The sequence below is a fragment of the Danio rerio genome, chromosome 10 (genome assembly GCF_052040795.2).
Source record: "Danio rerio strain M-AB ecotype USA chromosome 10, GRCz13ab, whole genome shotgun sequence".
Taxonomy (NCBI): Eukaryota; Metazoa; Chordata; class Actinopteri; order Cypriniformes; family Danionidae; genus Danio; species Danio rerio.
Window position 1 is genome coordinate 34,430,001 of NC_141030.1, and position 23,016 is coordinate 34,453,016.

The following is a 23,016-nucleotide window of genomic DNA, read 5'->3' on the forward strand; positions in this document are numbered from 1 at the left end:
AAAATAAAATAAAATAAAATAAAATAAAATAAAATAAAATAAAATAAAATAAGTTTTAGGAATAAAACAAATGTGTATTGTTTAACTGTCCATTCAAAAAAAAAAAAAAAATTTCATATTTCATATAATTATCAATATTAAGTTAGGAAAACATTAAATAAAGATAATTAATAAAGATTAAATATTCATTTTTTTATTTTATAAATAAAATAGTACTATTGAATTCTATTAAAAAAATAATAATTTACTTAAAGTTTCATGAATATAGCTATTAACTTGCTAGCATTAACTAATTTCTTAAAGCAGATGTTTAGTGTGAGAATAAAAATCTACAGTAAGTTCAAGTCAATATAAATTCAAATATGACCTCATTTATTTGCACAAATAAAGGACAAACAATCCCACTCAACATTTGTGTACCTCACAGAGATTAACTCAAATGAAATAAACAGCCCCTGAAAACATGATGTGTGTCTGTGTTTAGTTAGACTCCCTGTGCTTGTGGACAGTTCTTGTGAAGGGGAAAGTAAACCTTTATATACAGTATTCCATAGAGCACGATCATATCCAAAGCTGTGCAGGAGAGCCTTCACTTCTCTCTGCTCAATATTTCATCCAGAGACGCGTCACCAATCCCACATTCCCTGTGTTCTCAGCACTTCTCTCCATCCCATCAAAGCCATTGTTTCATCCCTGTATCTCCATCTATAATTGATGGCTTCAGCTTTCCAACCATGAATCCCAAATTCAGGCCACAGTTTCAAACAGACCTCAGATAAGAGAGAGGACAGAGTTCAGAGCGCGAACAGCCACAAAGACTATGCTAACATTTCCCGAACAGACACACGAGCCGGGTTATGTAACTCCCCACATGAGCGCGCGCGTGTGTGTGTTCGGGGGTAAACCGCTGGAAATCCATCCATCACCGCTCAGCCAAGTGACAAGGAGAGCTGCTATGATACTGGAATTTGAAACTTCAGTATGATATGTTGGATATTAAGGTAACATTTAATTACTTTTTCAGAATAAAACAATAATGCTACAGTCATTTTTAGTTAACAAATCTGCATTTAATTTCTAAACATGGGACTTGAGCAATTCAAAATGAATGTTAAACTGAAGGTGCTGTATTACTTCTCCTAAACAAAAGTGGTATTGTGTGACACTGAGGAAAACTGAAGCATACAATATGGAAAATATTTCATAACTATATATAAAAACAATGCTAACTTAAAAGCAATCACTGTATATTTGAATAATAATAATACAAGCAAGATATGTATTAGTCTAACATAACAAAAAAATCAAATAAAATAAAACAATAAAATAAATAAATTAAATTCAATAAAAATACAAATAAAATGAACTAAATAAAATGAAATAAAAAATCATAAAATTAAATAAAATTAAATTAAAGTAAGTTAAAAATGAAATAGAAATAAAAATATAAAAAATAAAAATATAAAAAAATTTACAATAATTAACAATAAATAAATAAATAAATAAATGAATAAATGAATGAATGAATGAATGAATGAATGAATGAATGAATGAATGAATAAATAAATAAATAAATAAATAAATAAATAAATAAATAAATAAATAAAACAAAACAAAAAAAGTCCTAAAAATATTGTGACGTTAATTAAAACTATTATATACTGCAGGGCTGTTGAATTTCTAATTCTGATAGGCTGATAAACATTCTAAGATGCAATTATTATAAGATAAACACACAGCTAAAGTAGTTCTAGACTACATTAAAGTTGTTTTGGTGGCATTAGAGTTTCATATCACTATGCTGAATCATATCAATTATTTCACTGCCTACAGCAGACCAGTGGAGGACGAAGAACACAAATTAGACACTTGAGTAAAAGTACAGCTAGCCTGATAGTGCTCTTTTAAATATTACTTACCACAACTATGTTAAGTAACTATGAGTCAATAATCCTTTACACACTTAACAACATATCTTAAAGGGTCAAGAAACACCAAAACACACTTTCTGTGCTGTTGACAGTCATATATGTGTCCCATGCTGCTAAAAACACTATTTAGACATATATGTCACTAAAAAGTGAAAATTGGTTGTTTTTGCATTATTTCGAGCAAATTTGTACTTGCGGTTTGAAATGAATTTTTGAAGCTGCGTCATGGCCATGAGATCTTAGCGTGTATTTCAGCGTATAGACTGGACGTCTGTAACTGGGAGTGCCTTATTACAGCTCTGAGTGTGCTGCATTAATACATGAGAAAGGCTTGGTTCAACCCAATCGGCGCGCTCTATTGTGCAACTTAATTAATATTCATTATTGTTACAGTGTTCAGACAGCAGAGACACAACACGTTGTGTTGCCAAAACAAGCGTGCAGTGTTGCTTTTATAGTGTTGCTGTAGTGAAGGTTTTGTTTTCATTTTCTCTCTATGAGAGCACAGCTGGATTAACGTGTGGATTACAGTGCACGCAACGCTCGACAACAATATGTGTCTAAGGAACATTGTTTACCAGAGAGCTTTTCTCATCTGGAAATGGTGAGATCCGGATTTGCTGCTCGTCTCTTAATAAAGACGCAGCTCTAGTTGCTGTTGATTGACTTTACAGATTTGGTAAATGAGCGACCAGTGGTCTTTGTTTATTCAGATGGCAAAGTTAGTTTGTATCGAACAAACTATTTACACCGAGTGTAAACATGTTAGCACCACAATCAAACTTATCGTCATGTAGGATTTACAGGAATAACACACACGGCTTTCTGATGCTACCTGTCGAGAGCATCTAAGTTTCTGGGAAATGCAGAGGTTTTTTTTCTCTCATTCGCTGTGTGGTATCAAATATTGTTCCTCAAATCCAATATCTCGTTTTTCACGAGGGGCATGAATGAATTCCCTGAATGAAAGAGCCAAACTGCAGTTAAAGTCCACCATTTAATAATTTATCAAATAATTCGATTACTGATGTCCAAGTAAACACAGTCACTGTCGTGTGTGTGAGTGTGTGTGAGTGTGTGTGTGTGTGTGTGTGTGTGTGTGTGTGTGTGTGTGTGTGTGTGTGTGTGTGTGTGTGTGTGTGCTCGTTTTGACTCTGAAAATCAGCGCCTGCCCATATCTACACTCCCATGTTTATGCATATTTTTTTTTACAGAACCCTCTCTCTTGCTCCTCCAACATTCCCCGCTAAACAGAGCTGGACACGCCCACTTTCCTGACTTTTTCCAAAGTAGAGGTGTGAAAACACCCTGCTGAAACAAGAGGGTTTATGGCCCTTTAAGGCAAAAAGGCTACAAAATATTTTAAGCTGAATCAGCTTTTTATTCATTCATTCATTCATTTAATCATTCATTAAATTTCCTTCAGCTTATTTCCTTATTTATCAGGAATCGCCACAGCGAGATGAACCACCAACTATTCAAGCATATGTTTTACACAAAGGTGCCTTTCCAGCCACAACCCAGCAGGAAACCATACACTCTCACATTCACACTCGTACACTACGGCCAATTTAGTTTACCCAATTCACCCATAGCGCATGTCTTTGGACAGTGGGGGAAAATGGAGCACCCAGAGGAAACTCACACAAACACGGGGACAACATGCTTGAATCAGCAAACTTCTTGCTGTAAGACAAGAGAAGTAACCATTGAGCCATTATGTTGCCAACTTTTATTATTATATTTATTTTTTAGAGCACTTATGCAGTTAGGCCCTACTACATTGTTTAATGGCCTGGCTGAAAACAGATTTTTTCTAAGTTTCCGGTAATTATGCTTTGTGAATTGTAATAAATTGCACAGATGTTAGTTCCATTTTTGGTATTATAGAATAAACAATCCTAAATTATATAAAGCTATTAAAACATTATTAAGGACAAGTGAACAGTCAGTAATAATGAAAAAGGCAAATAACACAAATAAAAACAAGAGAATAAATAAAAAGACAAATAAAGTGTAGCATTCTATAGGTCAGTCTAACTATGATTTTATAATATGTCATTAATTATTGTTAATAACTGCAATAACATTAAGATTTTTTTCCCCCTAATTGTACTTTTATTTTAAGGGTTTACTCACTAGGCTATTCGAATTGCATTTCCTGTTTTGTTTGACAACGGTGAGTGCTCTGACTCGGGCCCAGGCACAATTGGAAGAGGTGTGAAAAAAAAGCTGTTCGGTTGGGCTTTGGCTCGTTACGCTTGTAATGTGTGTGCAAAACACACCTGAGCCCAAAACTGATGACGCAACGTCACTTTTAAGGGACTGCTTCATAGAAATGTATTCATTAATTGTACTTTTCAATAAACATGAACTGTTTACCAAAAATACAAACTTCTTGCTGCATGTCAGCTATGCCATCAGCAAACCTTCTAACATGTGCAGTACGATGACTTTTACAATAATTTACTATGAGCGTCTAAAGTGGTGGATCTGTTCAGCAAAATATTTGACTGCATGTCACGGCATCCCAAATGACTAAAACTAATACAAAACGCTAAAACTAAAGCAATGTCCACTGTGCTGAGCGAGAGCGCTTCTCTTCCTGTTAAACTGAACGGTCACATCATCGATGATGTGAGCATGCTCCGGTTTCGGAAGGTAAAACGCAGTGTGAGTGCAGGGCATTGGGGAAGAGGGGAGGCAGGTAAGCACGCTTCAGCACGGTTCAACTGTACCTAGTGAAAGTTTAAGTGTAAAGTTAAAGCCAGGCATTTTCCATTTTTTGATAAATATTTAGTCTACTGATTTAATAAAATAACATGCAAAAGAGAAATCAGCATTTGTGCAGAGAGAAAAAGAAAGGAACAAAGTAAAGGTATTGAATCTTCTTTAGCATTTTGTGCACTGTGGAAAATAGTTGCTGCCTTAATTTTTTTAGTACACAACTTAACGTCTTTTTTAGTCTTCTCAACTTACTTTTATCAAACTAGCTAAACATATTTAGCTAAACTTTGTGTAACCTAAAAAATGCAGTTGAAACCTGATTAACCTACACTTTGAAAATGCTGGGTTCCACACAATTCATTCATTTTGCCCCAACATACAGTGGGTGACAGTTCAATATGACCATTAAAAAATGATGTAACAGCAGTTTGCAACTATGACACCAAGGGGCACGAAAATACCCTGCTACTTGTAAATGAAGATGAAATCACAAAACAAAGCATTCTAATTCCTTCATCAATCATTAAAAGCTTGTTAACAAGCTTTGTTATTGGAAACTTGAGTCCACTGAAGATACATTTTGGAAATTGAAACAAAAAAATTAAAAACAACCAAAACATAAATAAATAAATAAATTTAATAAATAAATAAATAAATAAATAAATAAATAAATAAATAAATAAATAAAGAAAGAAATAAATAAATGAACGAACAAACAAACAAATGAATGAGCAAACAAACAAACAAACAAACAAATAAACAAACAATTAAATAAATAAATAAATAATAAATAAAGCTGTTTTAGCCTAAATATAGAGAGATGAACAGTGTTTGTTATTTTAAAGTGATAGGGCTAAGACAGCCAATAAATAAGCTTTTTCATTTATGTTTTCATTTACATTTTCTATGTTGATTATATTTAACTTTTCCATTTATTATGATTATAATCGTGATAATATCATTGTAAAAAAATATTTATCATTATAATAAAACTATTTTATTTTAGGCTAATCATTTTGTTTCAGTTCAGCTTTTTATTTTTTTCAAATAAGTTAACTAAATCATTTTTTAAACAAACTAATTAGGTTGTCACAAAAATCATAATAATTGTATGGATTCAGCTCATTTTAAATGAGTAGTCTGAACAAGCATCAAAAGTAATTGTTTTGCATATATTAAAATAAGCTGTCATGACTTTTTGTCATGTTATTTTTTACAGTGCAATTTTTCTTTAATCTGATAAAACCTTAAACACACAGAGTTTGCTGTATCAACTGTAAAAATTCAAGATAAATGAATAAAGTGAATCTGGAGTGAGACAGATTATATATCATATCCTTCAACAGTTCGAAATTCACAGTCAGAGAAAGAGTGGCAGTTATTATTTTTTCCGAAAGGTGTTACTGCATCATTTCAAACATTTCAATCTCGAAGCATATTGAAATAACGTTAGTTTTGACAACACTAGGCTGAAGCGTCTCATGTGCACAAATCTGCACCCTCTCGAAGCCATACCTGTATTTTTAATTGGACATACATTGGACTAAAATAACTGCAGAAGGCAGAAAACCCACAGAAATGGGTGGGAGAAAAACTCATTCGTGAGCTGCCTCTGGTGATGGAGCTGCCGCTAATGTTTCACCCGGGCAAATTGCACTGGCTTCGTCTCCGCATTTATATTCTCATAACCCTACTGAATCTTTCCAATGGCTCATTACTGCTCTTTAAAATGAGGAGAAAAAGAGCTGCCTCCTGATGCAATGCTGGAAGCCGAAGCATAATATATAGAAAACTGCAACAAGGGACAAGAAAAGCAGCAGCCATTAAAAAAAAAGGCAACAAGGGAGTGTTGAGTTAAAAACACTATAAATCCACACATTTTGTAACATAAAAAGTGCACAAGTGAATACTTTGTGTTTTGCATGAAAATAAAATAATGTTTTTAATAATCAGTTTTAGGTAGTACATGTTTATTACAATAATAATTTAGCTCATTAAATAAAAAATAAATAAAGTAAAATAATAAAATAAAATAAAATAAAATAAAATAAAATAAAATAAAATAAAATAAAATTAAATTAAATTAAAAATTAAAATTAAATTATAACATATTCCAATGTTTTGGTCATCTTCCTATATTTACTAAACTTTAATAAACTTTTTATATGTGTATTTCAGTTATTACATATATTGTGTTCATTTTCTTATATTTCTAATACAAGTATTATTCTATTTTTTATTTAATTAATATTTAATTTTATTGTAAAGCACTTTGGATCAACTACGGTTGTGTAAAAAAAATAAATAAATAAATCTGCCTTGCCTTGCCTAAAAGGGGAAGTGAAGCACACAGTCAAGTTTACAGTATTTTGTATATTGATTTCCACATTAATTAAAATATGTATAGCAAACTTGATTGATGTAACCATTTAAATCGCATGTTTTACTACAGCTTTTAGACCTAGGGCGCCACCATCTTGGAATATTCTTTCATCAGCTGAACAGACACATTACAGGTACAGGACCGAACGCAGACACTAGACAACCTAATTTAACTCAATGCGTTGAGTTGTGAATGTATGGACATTATATATATATATATATATATATATATATATATATATATATATATATATATATATATATATATATAGATAGATAGATAGATAGATAGATAGATAGATAGATAGATAGATAGATAGATAGATAGATAGATAGATAGATAGATAGATAGATAGATAGATAGATAGATAGATAGATAGATAGATAGATAGATAGATAGATAGATAGATAGATAGATAGATAGATAGATAGAAAGATAGATAGATATTCTATTTTTCTTTTTTCCCCTTTTAATTACTGATCATTTGTTGCACTTTGGTCTACTCTCTGTATCAATCTTCTTAATTACTATTTTCGTGTTCAAACCAAACTAAGATCAGCGCAGTTTTTCACATGGCAGTTTTTACATCCTTCACATGTTGAGAGATCGAATTGATCGACTTGAAAAGGAAATGTCTTGACAATCCACAAAGACTTGACTCAGTAACACGTTAATCGTTGCATTAGTCAGAATGGAAATCCCCTCATCAGGCAGTGCTGGAGCAGCGTGAGAGAGTGGATGAAAGTGCATCACATAAAAGGTATTTAAACAAAGAAAAATAGAAAACTTATAAATGTTTTTGTATATATTATACACAACTTTGATGCTTGCATTTGCAACAGCTCTGCAATCCACAACTTCATGCATTGTGTTAAATTAGACTTTTCAATTTCCTTGATCGGTCCTTTACTTCTACATCTGTTCAGCTGAGGGAACGGAACCAACCCAGTGACGTCAGACACAGCGACATTCCAAGTTGGCGGTGCCCTATGTCTAAAAGCTATAGTTAAACATGTCGTTTTCTTCTAAATGGTTACATTATTCGAGTTTGATAAATATATTTTTATTAAAGTGGAATCCAGTGTACAATAATAATGTAAACTTGACCGAGTGCTTCACTTACCCTTTAATGTAATAAAATATTGCTAATGTGTTTCTGAAAAAGATTATCAAATGAATGAACACCTTCATACAACAAACTATATAGATATAACCTTGATGCTTTTTTTTTTTTTACATATTAGTAAATGTTAAAAAAAACAAATAAAGTAACAGCAAAAGTCATTTAAATTAACTATAATTATTATTTTCACAATTTTCAATAACATTTATTTAGTTGCTAATGTTAATTTAAATAATCAGACATGCTTGTGATTTATTCAAAACCATATATTAAACCAGAATATACATTTTAAAACTATATTCCTGGGAAAAATGAAATCAGAGAATGCATTTTAAAATAGGGGGAATAGACCAGATATTTGTTTTTACCAATGTGAAAGCATTAGTATTGTATTCTGTGATAGTCTTTCAATATTAGTATGAATTCAGTAGAGCTGAGATTGGTCAGATAAACATTCCCTCTCCAAACAGACAGTTCATGACCACAACAGGCTACAAACTGGACGGACTTCATGCCAAAAACAATAATAGTGACGCTAATGAGGGCCAGTTGATCCTGCTTTTGAACAATGTCATTGTTAGCGTTGTGAGCGGTTTTCATCGGCGGCTGTGCCAGACAGCTGTGATAGAGATGGGATTGCTTTCTCCATAACTGTAATAACGGAAAGCGGCTGAACGAGCTGCTTTTTCTCCTTCTCTTCAGGGGAGAGAGACCTGTAGCTTGCTCTGATGGCACAATGTGACTCATTAGTATTGTTATTAGAAAGGAGTGAAGAGGCAATCATAGCACAAAACACCATAATGTTCACTCAGCATGTGTTATATCAAAACACCCTAGTTGTTTGATTTCCCCATTGGGCTAAGAACAAACCAGTAATGTTAAAATAATAAATACATCTATGCAGGCTAACAGAACATGCAAAGCATGTTGTTCGAAATGTGATTTAGTTGATTTCTTCTTCATAGACCATCTAATGGAACATTTAAAGGGGGTATATCATGTAAATTGGACTTTTTCTTTGCTTAAATGGTATAACTGGTTCCCTGATGCATCTACCAAAGAAAAAAACCCAGTAGCTTTGCTCTGGTGAGGCTTTCTCTGCAAACATGTAGGGGAAAAAATGATAATCAATGTTGCTTCTCTTTTGATGACCTTATTACACATTACCTGTAGGGATGCATCAAAATGAACTTTTTGTTAGCCAAACTGCAAATTCTGGATGCACTTAGCCAAAAAATCTAAACTGAAAATGCTCTGTAATAAGCATTTATTATTTTATTAAATAATGTGAAGTTATTTATTAAATTTTAATAACTTATATAACACTGGTTGAAGAAACTATACAAATCAATGAACACACTGATCATTTTAACTGCATTGCCATGACAGCAGAGTATTGAAAGCAGAAGGAAAAAGCACTAGATATTTGAGTTGACTGTTTACTGCTACTACCCTAAACCTCACTGGCATCCGGGTCACGGCGCCAATGTTGACCGCTGGTCTTACACCACCAACTTACTCCAAGCTGGGACCGAACCAGCGTTTCTTTGCATTGGAGTCAGTTGCTCTTATGACGAGGGTAAAGGTTTACCTGCAAAGCAATTCACTAGCTGGCCGCCATTTCACTAACCACCCTAAACCTCACTGCCATCTGTGTCACAGCACTAATATCACACTGGTCTTACACCACCCACTCGCTCCAAGCTAAGATCTAACCAGCGATTCTTTGTATACTAGTCAGTTGCTCTAATAAGAAAGCTTAAAGTTTACCTTACTTCACTATAGCTGCCCTCCATTTTACTAACCCCCCTAAACCTCACTGCCATCCGGGTCATGGCACCAATATCAAGGGCTGGTCTTACACCACCCACTTACACAGTCCAAGCAGGAATCAAACCGGCGATTCTTTGCATGGGAGTCTGTTGCTCCAACAAGGAGGCTAAAAGTTTACCTGTACAGAAATTCACTAGCTGCCCTCCATTTCACTAACCACCCTAAACCTCACTGCCATCCTGGTCACGGCACCAATATCAACCACTGGTCTTACACCACCCACTCACACACTACAAGCTGGGATTAAACTGGCAATTCTTTGCATAAGAGTTGGTTGCTCTACAAATGTACATTAGCACAATATCCGCAGAGAGGAATGTTGAGAATATTTTGAACTTTGACCATGGTGTGCATGTAAGCCTGTCGAAAGTGTGCTCTGCTTTTGCACTTTGGTTGCCAGATCAAACCGCCTTCGCCATAGACATTTTTTCTGCTCATATTTTCATCCATTTTTCTCTTACAGCCACAAACCGAAAATGGTATTTTCAGCTTTTTAATCTGCATGTTTTCACCCACAGCATAACTGAAGCATATATTTTATGCACTGCTTCACCAGCATGGTTTAATTCAACACTATTTCTGAAAGATGAATCAATACCAGAGCTATGGCAAATAATCGTTTGAGAAATCAATTCTGCATAGATTCTGAGATTTTATGAATGCATTGCTATTCTCTCTTAAATCAACACTTCTATACAAACATCATCTAAAATAATTATTTAAATGTAGCTAAGCAAATTACAATGTTTCCATTAATCGTGTGACATTAAAGTCAATTTACATGACTTGGTTGAACGCACTAACATTTGTGTGTCCTGTTAAAAACTAGACTAGAGCGCCACTTGCTGTTGAAAACTAAGCTCAGAATCAATTCACAAGAGAATTGCGATGCATTTTGAAAATCCCAAAATTGATGCAGAATGGATTTCTTGAACATTTTTTGCAGCTTCAGTCGAGACCAACACTATTCATATCCAAAACACTTCATATTTTTAGATAGATTCCAAGTTTCCTTTCTGAATGTTCCAGTGCTATCGTTATTTTATAATGTAATAATGCAACATGCTAGCCAATGACTGTAATCAACTTCATTCCTCAAAAGCTACACAAATGTTTACATTAGCCCTTCAGAAATGTCCTGGTTCAATCTATCATTGTCTGACTCTGGTTTGGGCATGTAATATTTTAATTCATTACAGGCCATTTGTGACATTTGCTTGTTTTGTTGTTTCTGGAGTAACAGAATAGTGTGTAAGTAAACAGTCTTCCCTGATTTGAAAAGCAGCAGCTCATTTGTATTTAAAAAGACACATACAAAAACAATGCTTTTCTGCTCACACACAAAAAGGAGCTTTTTCTTTCTTTCTTTCTTTCTTTCTTTTTCAAATGAAATGACATGCATCTCTGACTGTCTCGCTTTTTCCTAAGAGATCTATTAAAAGCTTCCCTCATGCATAAGACGAAGGTGAATGATTTGCTAAATGCTTTGAAACATTCCTGACAACATGTAAAACCCACAGGCGTCAGCAGCTTGACATTGCAATCTCTCAGACATGGAGACGGAGGCTTTCAGTGATATTTTCATCTCTGCAGTTTTACAGCATGGTCTAAAATGATTGACGCTGTCATTCCATAGTGACGGATTAAAAAAAAAAAATGATTCCAATACATATTGCAATTTGATGATTGACAGCTTTTTGACCAATGGATCCTCCACGGATGTAGGCCGTGTCATTTAGGGAATACTGAGCTATGTCGAAACTGATTGCCATAACAGACTTTATTCTTTAAAAGATCCCGGAGAAAAGCAGAGTCTTGCTTGAGTGTTTTGTGTCAGAGGCAAAAATGTTGAAGACAGAATTCTTAGTAATGGCATTCATCATGAAGACTAATATTAAATATAAAAGCATTATTTTAATTAGGCATTGAGCACCGAAAAGGTGCATAGGCCCTATTGGAATTGCTCAGTTTCTTCTTTTCTAGAATAAATTGCAATCTTGAGGGTCTAAACATGCTTAAAAACTCACGAAACTTTGCACTTGCCCCAGAAGTGGCGAAAATGAGGTTTTGGAAGTAAGTGTGGCAGACTGACTCGACAGCGCCACCTATGGAAATTTGACAGACTGGCTCCCGAGCTGTTTCACGCACATGTGCGAAATTTGGCACACATCTAACTTGCCAAAACCTACAAAAAAGTCTCTTGGAGCAAAATCTCAAACCCAACAGGAAGTCGGATATTTTTAAAATCCTCTGCAGAAAAAGTGCAGTTTTTGCTATTTCCAGGGGTTGTATTTTAACAAACACCTCCTAGGGATTTTATCAGATCAACACCAGAATTGGGTACTGTCATCTAAAGGCCTTGGCGACGTTAATATGTGAAGATCTAGAGTTTTCGTTGAAGGGGGAGTCCGTGGCGGCCTCTTAAACTTTGACGATTCGCCATGAAATAGCAAGTCGTTATAACTCAGGCATGCATTGTCCGATCCGCCTTAAAATTTACATTTTTAATAGCAATCCAGACCTGAACATGTTTACATGCCAATATCCAGTTACGGACATAGCGCCAACAATGAGCTGTTGCATTTATTAACATTTACACCAATACCGCATAAAAAAATATTACTCAATGATGCACTAACTAGCATTAATGGATAGGCCTGTCACACTAATCAATATATCGACTTATCGCACAACACAAGCACATGACCTCAATTATTTTAGTCTGCCCACACACACACACACACACACACACACACACACACACACACACACACACACACACACACACACACACACACACACACACACACACACACACACACACACACACACACACACACACACACACACACACACACACACACACACACACACACACACAAAAAAAAAACAGTTCTAGCAACATTTTACCTGACTGAGCAACCTCTTCATCTCTATTGGAGGTGTCAGTGTTAGTGTGTTTAAAATAAAAGAAAACACTATAGTACTTACTGTAAATTACTATGGTGTATTTTTTATGTGGGTGCCTGACAACTGACATTTGATCTAGTAGCAGATATCGCAGCCTCGGTTACTTACGGTTACCTTGCACTTAGCATTTATTATTACTTATTTTGAGATACATGTTTGCACATTCTGATTATAATGACTAATTAATAAATTGTTAAAATTACTATAATTAAATTAGGTATTCTTAAGAATAAAATATTATGTGTTCTTTGGAAGAGTGTATTTGCATTATGATGCTAATATTTTGCCAGTCTTAAAAGGACAAGGATGTTGTTTATCGCAATATCTTTTGGTGCAATATATAATACAACAAAAATTTGATATAGTGACAGGCCTATTAATTGTGCTAAAAAAAAGTCTAAATTTATTTTTGATATTACTTTAATTGAATTAACCATTTAATAACACATTAAATGAAAAGCTTCACCAGTTAACATTATTTAATGAAACTAAGTTAACATGAAAATGACAAAGGTTAATACATATTGTAAAAATGAACTGTTCATTGTTAGATATTAAGTTAAAACACTGATTAACATTCATTAATGGGAAATGTGTGATTGATTAAGCTTCACGATTTTACACAAATTTGTTATAAATGCTGGACATAAAAACATTAATTGCAGTCATTAAAAATGTCATCAATTAAAGGTGAACAATTAATTTATTTATTTTTTTGTGCTGCACAACACAGGTTTACAGTTTAAAAGCATAACGAATAAAAAAATCTAATTTCCCTTAATCTTTTTATTACAGAGGCCATTGTACTATATAAAAAACCCTGCCATTCTCACAACTACAAATTTCCTCCTTTGTCCAAAAACAGCTATTACTGAAACCGAGCTGCTAAAATGACTTGCGATTCTTCTCTCATAATAGTGAAATGAAAGACTTTAATGAAAGATTGACAGATGACATTGAGAATGTCTTTTTACTAGGGAACAAAATGAATGAAACAATGTTAAAAGCTTAAGCTTAAAAAACAGAAGTAAAGAAAGAGTTTAGCAAATTTACATGACAGATTTGTAAAAAAAAAAAAAAAAAAAAAAAAAAGGCCACCTAACTACGATAATTTACCACTAGATAAGAGTTAAAACTTCTAACAACCGAAAGGTATTCTGAATTTCCGATATGCTACAAATAAGATTGATTTTCCGGAATTATTTAGCAGAAACAGGAAAATATTTGTCATCTCTGGCAGAATATGACACCTTTCCTGCATTTCTTGATGTTTTTATTGCCTTCTTTAGTAGTGCTGTTGTTGTTCTCTATCCCTGTTCCTTTTTGGACAGTGCATACATGCTATTGTGGATAAATCAAGTTATAAAAATGTAAAAAAAAAAAACAAAAAAAAAACTATTTGAACTATTTTACCAGGAAGAACCAAAAACTGCTTTCACAGTAATACCCCACACTGTAAAAAAACATGTAAAATAATGGTTTTCTTTATTTTGTGATATATGTTTTATTGTTTGTTTGTTTCATTGCTTTTACATGTTTTGTATTGCTTTATGTGACATTGATCTACTTTCAGCTTTTGATGCTGAAAAGTGACTTTACCAATTTAAGTTTGTTTTTTTTTTTTAATTTAAAATAAAACTTTTTTCTCATCAAAATTCTTATCAATGCCAAAAATATAACTCTTTTAAGAGCATACAAAACATAAATCAGATCTTTAATATTTTCCTTACTTAACAATTAACTGTACACTATCTGACAAAAGTCTCGCTACCTATTCATGTTTTAGGAACAACAAATAAAAACTTGACTAAGCTGATCATTTGGTATCGGAAGTGGCTTGAAAGGCAAAGGCCTCTAGATTATGCTCATTTTACCAAAATAAAATATGATCATGCCTTGATTTTGATTATTTAATTAGGTCAGTAAGAAAGCAAAGAAAGCATTCTTGTAGGACAAGATTTTTGGATTCATCTTCAATGCCTCCTTCTTCATCTTACCCCAGGCATACTCAAAAATGTGCATGTCAGGTGACTGGGCTGGCCAATCCTGGAGCACCTTGACCTTCTTTGCTTTCAGGAACTTTGATGTAGAGGCTGAAGAATAGGAAGGAGCACTATCCTGCTGAAAAATTTGGCCTCTTTTGTGGTTTGCAAATGTCTTGATACCTCAGGCTGTAGATGTTGCCATTCACTCCGCAGATCTCTCACACACACCCATACTGAATGTAAGCCCAAACCATGATTTTTCCTTCAACAAACTTGACTGATTTCTCTAAGAATATTGGCCCCACACAGGTTCCAGCAGATCATCTGCAGTATTTGTGATTACTGGCTCAACAGATGCAGTGATACAGTTCAACAGATAATTTATTCTGCCTCTTTTCCAAATGATCAACTAGATGTCAAGTTGTTTGTTGCACTTAAAGCTGGGATCGACGACAAGACTTTTGTATGTTTTTGTATGTAATTTCTGATGTTTTAACATATAAACATGCAGATTTCAATACCAAGCCTTTTTGGTACAATTTTAGCTCTGACAGCAGAACATCTCTGTGGTCCACATTTCCTGCCTCGTGTGTCCAAACACCCACAGTCTCCCACAAAATCTGTATTCTCAAATGGCTTTTCGGAGGGTTAAAATAAGCAAAGCAGAAGGCAGGGCACCCACAGAACGCAGCAGGTGAAAAAAAAAAAAAAAACGGATTGCCGTGCTGCCTCTGGTGATAGAGCCTCTGCTAAATGTGTCACCCGGGCAAATTGCACTGGTTTTGTCCTCCCATTTATATTCTCATAACCCTCCTGAATCTTTCCAATGGCTCATTACTGCTCTTTAAAATGAGGGAAAGAGCTACTCCTCAATCCAGTAACAAGAGCTGAAGCTTATTACGCAAATGTGCAGTGAATAGAGAGGCCATCTTATCCCTCTCCCTTTGGAGGAGAAAGTTCGAGACTAATCTAAAACAGAGACACATCATTACACTTGAGCACACGGGAGACGGTAATCCCGCTTGTTGTTTACGGGGACATCTAATTAAATTGCCACGCTTTTACCCTCTGATACATAATAAACTATATGACATCCTGCTCATCAGGTAATACGTGTTGAATCTCTTTAATGAAATGGAGCAGCAAAGGTGCGTTGATAAGGATGAACGTTCAACCTAGAGAGCTGCCTTGCTGTCTATATAGGCAACATCTTAAGCAAAATAACTCATGAAGACTCTGATATATTCAAAATGAATATGAAGATATGGTATATGAATATTAATACACCAATAATGATAATATATCTGAAACCCACCAGTTCTACTGTACCCAACCCGGTCTGAGATGGGATCCAACCAGCGATTCTTTGTATGGGAGTCGGTTGCACCAACAAAGAGGCTAAAGACCATGGCCTCTAAAGTCTGTCGCTAGAGCATCATTAGAGTTCAAAGGAGTGAGGTTTACCTGCATAGCAATTTGCTAGCTGGCCTGTTTTACACTCACCCATCTAAACCTCACTTCCATCCCGGACGAGCCCCCAAATATAACCCACCAGTCCTACTGCAACCAACCTGGTCTGAGCTGGGATCGAACTAGAGGTTTATTGTATGGGAGTCAGTTGCTCTAACAAGGAGGCTAAATACCGTGACCTCTAGTGTCTGTCGCTAAAGCAATTTTTGAGGTCAGAGGAGTGAGGTTTACCTGCCTACCTGCCAGCAAGCTGGCCACTGTTACACTCACCACTCTAAATCTTACTCCCATCCCCATCTATGTGTTACCCACCAGTCCTACTGCAAACAACCTGATCTGGGATCAAACCAGTGATCCTTTGTATGGGAGTCAGTTGTCTAACAAGCAGGCTAATGACCATGGCCTCTATCCCTAGAGCACGTTTTGAGGTCAGAGTAGTGAGGTTTACCTGTATAGCACTTCGCTAGCTGGCTTCCAAGGCCCTCGCCCCCTTAAAACTCAATCCCATCCCGGACAAGCCCTAAATGTAACCCACCAGTCCTACTGCACCCAACCCGGTTGGAGCGTGGATCGAACTGGCGGTTCATTGTATGGGAGTCAGTTGCTCTAACAAGAAAGCTAAAGACCATGGCCTCTAACGTCTGTCACTAGAGCACCTTTTGAGGTAAGAGTAGTGAGGTTTACCTGCATAACAATTGTTTTACAAAATAAAAACAATGGATCATTTAGAATACAAATTTTCAAAATAGCTTGACTAATTGAACTTACAAGGTCTACACTGGCTGATAAACACTTTAAACACTCTTTAGTTGGGTTTTTGAGGTACCACCTTCTGTGACATGGACACTTTTTTCTGGTTCATTTCTTCTGTTTGGTTTGCCAAGGTCAGTAAACAAGTATAAGGATGAACTGGAGGAGCTGCTTTATAATTAGAGGTGCAAGTGTGTAATGCTGAAACACTATAGACATTGTTGGGATATGAAAGAGAAAAAAAGGATCACCATTCCACTCCAACAGCGGGCAGGCAGTTGCCTTTGCTCGTTCATTTTGTCATTAAGAGAAAAGCAACCCAGGCTCATTCTGATTACGTACCCCTATATATATTTATGGAGAGAGCAAAGTAAGTCCCAGAAATCTGTTTTTTTTTTTTTTTTTTTTTTTTTTTTGCAGTTTTTGTTTTTGCGAATCCACCAAGGTCGCTGTGTATTATTTTTCAGATCTTAAATTTTTCTCGCGAGTGCCATTCACGGCTGCTATTCTTGCATAAATCCACCTGCTGCTATCGACTAATGGCCTACTCACAGTATGCTATCCGAACCGTGCCCAGGCCCGTTTCCCAGATCATTTGAGAACTGGGAGTGCTCTGAATCGGACTCAGGCACGGATCACTTGGCTGGCCCGGTTGGAAGAGGTGTGCCAGAGCGTGGTTCACTTGGGCTTTGGCGCGGTATGCTTGTGTGTGAGTGCAAAACGCGCCCAAGCCTGAAACTAAAAGCGAGATGTGACTTTCAAGGTACTGTTTTACATGGATTTACTAATAGCTCTTGCTGTTCAATGAACGCAAACTGTCGTAGTTTATTAAAGATGCAAATCCCTCACAGCATGACGGCTGTGCACCTTCAACAAACCTTCTAATTCCTGCAGCACGAGGACTTTATGGTTGTTTATGAGCGTCAAAATTGGCTGATCTGTTCGGCAAAATATTTGACGGCATGTCACTGCATATCAAACGACTTAAACAATATAACTAGAGAAATCTCCACTGTGCTGAGCGAAAGCGCTTACTGACCAGTGCATCATCGATGAAGTAAGCATGCCCAGGCCCGAATGTAATGTCATTGCGGGCCGTCTGGGCAGACGGGAGGGGGGACAATCGTGCTTTGTCCCGGTTCAAGGCAACTGTACACGTTGTGAGTACGCCCTAACTGATAGTGTTACCAACCAATAGTGTTTTTAAAAAGCACAGATTGACCCACCCCCTTCCCTAAACCCAACCGCAGTGTTTTAAAAGGCAATCCAGAAAAAGAAAAGCCTCCTTTTACCACATTTTCAGATTTTACCATATTCTCACTGTGTTATTTTCATGTTCATTATATTTTTAAGCTTTTATTTTTGTATTGCCTGCTTTCAGGAACTATTATTCACTGAACTTAAACCCGTCGTCACAGTCAACTCAGCTCTGCGTCTCAAGTCTGCCGACAAACGTATTAAGCTACCGGACAAACTGGTAACAGCGAAAAGCCGTCCACATGCAGGTAAGTGCAAATACCGCCCCATAGCGTTCATTTTAAAGATGTAATGCAGCCATAATAGCTCTGGCTACATAATTCGTGATCTACATAAATATATAGGCTGTGTTTTCAGAATGAGCTTATGTTAAAGAAACGAGTGCAGCACATAGTTTTCATCAATATAAACAAACCAGAAATGGGATTTTCATTAACAGTGCATCACAGCTTGCATATTTACAACTTTTTTTTTAGCCCTAAGCGATGAGTGGAAAATATCTTCACTGCGAGTATACTGGAGTTTTAAGTAAAAACAAATAGCACTAATTCACCTAAATAAATTGAATGCCACTATGGTGTTCTCAGCAAAAACACAGCGTTTGTTTTATTCTCTACTCGGCTTCAAATAAATTATGCTCTTAACAATGTGTAAACTCTGGTGCAAATTAAACTTGCGATGAGCCTCTTCGCCTCCTGCTAATGGAACATATGGAGTGTGATCATCACCTTTCATGCTCTACCTGCACTGAGCCGTATGCATCTTTCCCCTTTTCCCACTTGAGTCGCACTTTCCATCTTATGCTCGCTGTTTCTTCACTTGCTGACAGTCTTGGGCTCCCTGTGTGGCCTGCACATGTCTCTGTTTACCTGTGCTGTGTCGCCTCTTCCACTACTTATGCCTGGCACACTAGGATGAAGAACTGTTCTTTTTTAATCTGCTCTGAAAAAAGAAAAAACGTAATAATAAAGCTAAAAATAAATAAATAAATAAATAAAAAGAATATATATATACATATTTATATATATATATATATATATATATATATATATATATATATATATATATATATATATATATATATATATATATATATATACATTGCTGTATATATTGTCACAACAAAATATACTTAATAAATAAACAAACTATATTTTAAAATAAATAAATGTGTTTAAGTAAATAATAAAGGAAAATTCAGAAACATATATATATTATTATATATATATATATTATTATTATTATTATTATTATTAAATGTATTGTTACAATAAAATCTGACTAATGCAAATATCACTGGATAAAGTCTATTTTAAAAGAACTTTTTAAATATTTACATAAATATTTGTGTAAATAATAAAGAACTTTTATAATTCAAAAGCTCCTATTTGGAGAGTAATCAAATCCCCTTGTGTCATTACTAATGCCATAGTGAAAGCTGATGAAGCAGAATGTGATACTTTTAGATACCTTTAAAAATAGGTCTAGTGTTATTTATGCAGTATTAGTTAGTTATCAACTGTTGTCGCAAAAAAAATTAAAAATAAGAAAAGAAAAATAAGGAACAGGAAGAATAAGAAAAGCAAGAGGGGAAGGAAAAATATTAAAGTAATTACTTATTTATTAATAAGTCCTAATAAGCTCATAATTAAACAATAAAATAAACAATCTTATTAATTTTAAAAGGGAATTTGTAACTGTTATTCCTGATGTTAAGGCTGTATGTAAAAATTAAACATGTTAACTTGTAGAAAATACAATTAAATTAAATTAATAAAATTAAAGATTAAATATCAGAAATGCTAATGTGTTTCTCTCTTGAAGTGCCATTAGAACATTTAAATAAACAGTCATTCATTTGAAAAGGGAATTTGTAATGTTTAATGTTGATGTAATAACTGTATGCAAAAATTAATCAGCTTATTTGTAAAAAAAAAAAAAAAAAAAACGCACCATCAAAATAAGTGACCAAAAAATAAATAAATTAAATAAAAAATTTAATGATAAATGATCAGTTATTTGTTTTTTATTCTAATACTGTGTTCACACCAGACAAGCTATTCATCAAATCAAGCTATTCGCCAAATCGAGCATTGCATGCATAATTAGATGCATAAACATTTTTTTTACTCTAGCTTATTGCTAAATGGCTAACATGGATTTTAATGAGAGAGTAGCTGTGCTTTACATGCTTTAGGAAGGCTGAAAATAGAAAAATAGCATAAATTCATTTAGCGCTGCGTCTTGAGTCCACTTGATCCCTTCAGAGGGGCTTCAGCTCTGTGAGTTTCTCAACTCCTCCAGAAACTGTACATGGATGATGGAAGCTTTCAGCAGTGCTTCAGACTGAGCTGAGCACAGTTTGATGAGCTGTTTTCCAGCGTCGGCAGGAGTATTTCCCCTCGGGACACAAACAACACGTCATAATCACGCCCATACTAGAGTAAGCTACTGATTGGTTGAGGCAGGGTGATTGTCTGCTAAAGTTTAGATTTCCTAAATTCTTTCATTTGCATGGATCATGTCATTCGCACCACCTTATTCACGTAAATCGCGCAGCAGGATGTCTAGTCACGTCTTTGCATTGACTTAACATGTAAATCACTCGCAATTGACGCTTCATGCACGTCTGGTCTCTTATTAATTTAAAAAGGGAATTTGTAGCTTTTATTGTTGGTGTTAATGAAACATGTTAACTTGTAAAGAAAAAAAAAGAAATTAAAATAAAAAATATTAATTTGTTTCTGTGTTTTTGACTCTTTAAGTGTCGCTAGTCATTGAGGTTTTCAGCTAAAGTGTTCTGTTTAAGGAAAAAAAAGTTACCTACATCTCAGATAACATAAGAAAAAGTAAACTAACAGCAAATGTACATATTTTGGTCAACACTATCTTTAATCAAATATTTATTTAGCAAATAATAATGGAGTGCTATAATTAGATATACAAAATAAAGCCCTATGTTTCATTTAAAGCCGTTTTTGGGGTACAATACAGCATGTGATAAACAACTTCTGTGTCAATCGATCCTGGAGCCAAACCAGATAATATTACACCATTGATTTACAGCATGTTCTCTTCGTCAAATGTCACATTTCAAGCAGATGGAGAAGCATCTTGCAAACTGGCATTGACATGTGGAAACTAAGTGTAAAAAAATATATTATAGATCTATGCATAGATCTGAAAAGAACACGTCTCGCATTAGATTAGATGAAGATTTGTTTTGCGAGGATTGGTAATTTCATCTGGCATCAAAGCATCAGTCAAATGTGTTTGCTGGAGTCTGTGCTTTTGTGTTTGTCTGAACAAATCCTCGGTGCAAAGACGTCTTGGGAGTCGTCTCGCAGTTTCTTTGTTTTTGTACTCACAATTGTTTTCGTTGTTATTCTGGAGGAAAATGGTTTTGTTGTTATAACAACAAGGACAACAGAGCTCCATTTAACATCATCAACACCGCCATGACCTTGTTTGCTCTCTCTCTCTTTTTCTATTAAGAATCAGGAGATGGTCTTTACGTCATATTCTGCATATAGGCCACCCATTTAACACTGCTCTGTGATATGCATGTGTGAAACTGATTTACAGTACTACAAAAGTGTTAGGCCACTAGTATTTGCATCAACAACAACAAAAGAAATATGTTTTAAAGTTCTTGTGAAATTAAAATAAATGTCTGTATCAGTATGTTCGTTTTAAGCATATCTAAATGTTAGTGTGCTCCAAACCCTTGACACAATTCATGTTTAGAAGATATAAAACTGACATAGGTTGTTTCTCAAATCCAAGAACGCAGAGGACAGATTTGCGTTCTCGTGAAGACTGTTCTTCCAAGTTACCTCGGAAAAACAAACTCAGGAGACCACGAGAACACATAACGCGTACTCTGATAAATGAGATGCTGCATTTTTCCTGATGGTCTGGATAATTATATATCATGCACAAAAACCTTACGAATATACCTTCCACAGTACAAATAAAACAGATTTTAATATGAATTTCAGCAAATACATTTAATGCGTTTATGGTTTTATTAAGATATTCATGAACCATCTCATTTAGAGAATGTACTGAGACAAATAAGTTACATCTCTAAACTTTATTAATAGATCTATACAAAATGCTGCACTTCCCACCTCCTTTATTTAGCCACAATGACTTTTGGGACTTCTAGAGCGAGTTTTGCGGTCAATTCTGCATTGATTTGTCCTCAATATCAAGAATATATCTGAGAACTTTCACGCATCCTCCATTCTTACAGTCTTGAGTTTTAGAACTGAACTTTGGTAGTTGGCGATGATGTTACACAAGAACACGACGACATAAGATCGCTGAAGAATACATTTTGAGAAACAGCCATGAACATCCAAAGCTTGCAGTTTGTCACTTCTGCCTAAATATCAACATTTTCTGTTTACATCACCTCATACTTAGTTTTTTTTTTTAAATACCAGCATTTAGATGCTCTCTACTATCTCTATACTATATGTTTCGCACTTGTGTTTCACTTGATGCGCTCTCTTCATGTTTCAGTTGACATTACATCAAACAATTAATAAAAATGCACATTTCAAAACACTTCATATGACA

General features: G+C 34.9%; 1 protein-coding gene and 1 long non-coding RNA gene across 7 annotated transcripts in view; one reads left to right on the forward strand and one right to left on the reverse strand.

The window, feature by feature from the left end:
- opcml (opioid binding protein/cell adhesion molecule-like) overlaps positions 1-23,016 on the reverse strand; it is a 375,490-nt gene that overhangs the window by 77,775 nt on the left and 274,699 nt on the right.
- LOC141376410 (uncharacterized) lies at positions 757-4,314 on the forward strand. The gene is made up of 4 exons (XR_015501297.1): positions 757-1,001; positions 2,440-2,610; positions 3,146-3,255; positions 3,358-4,314. It is a non-coding gene; the product is annotated as an uncharacterized LOC141376410 (long non-coding RNA).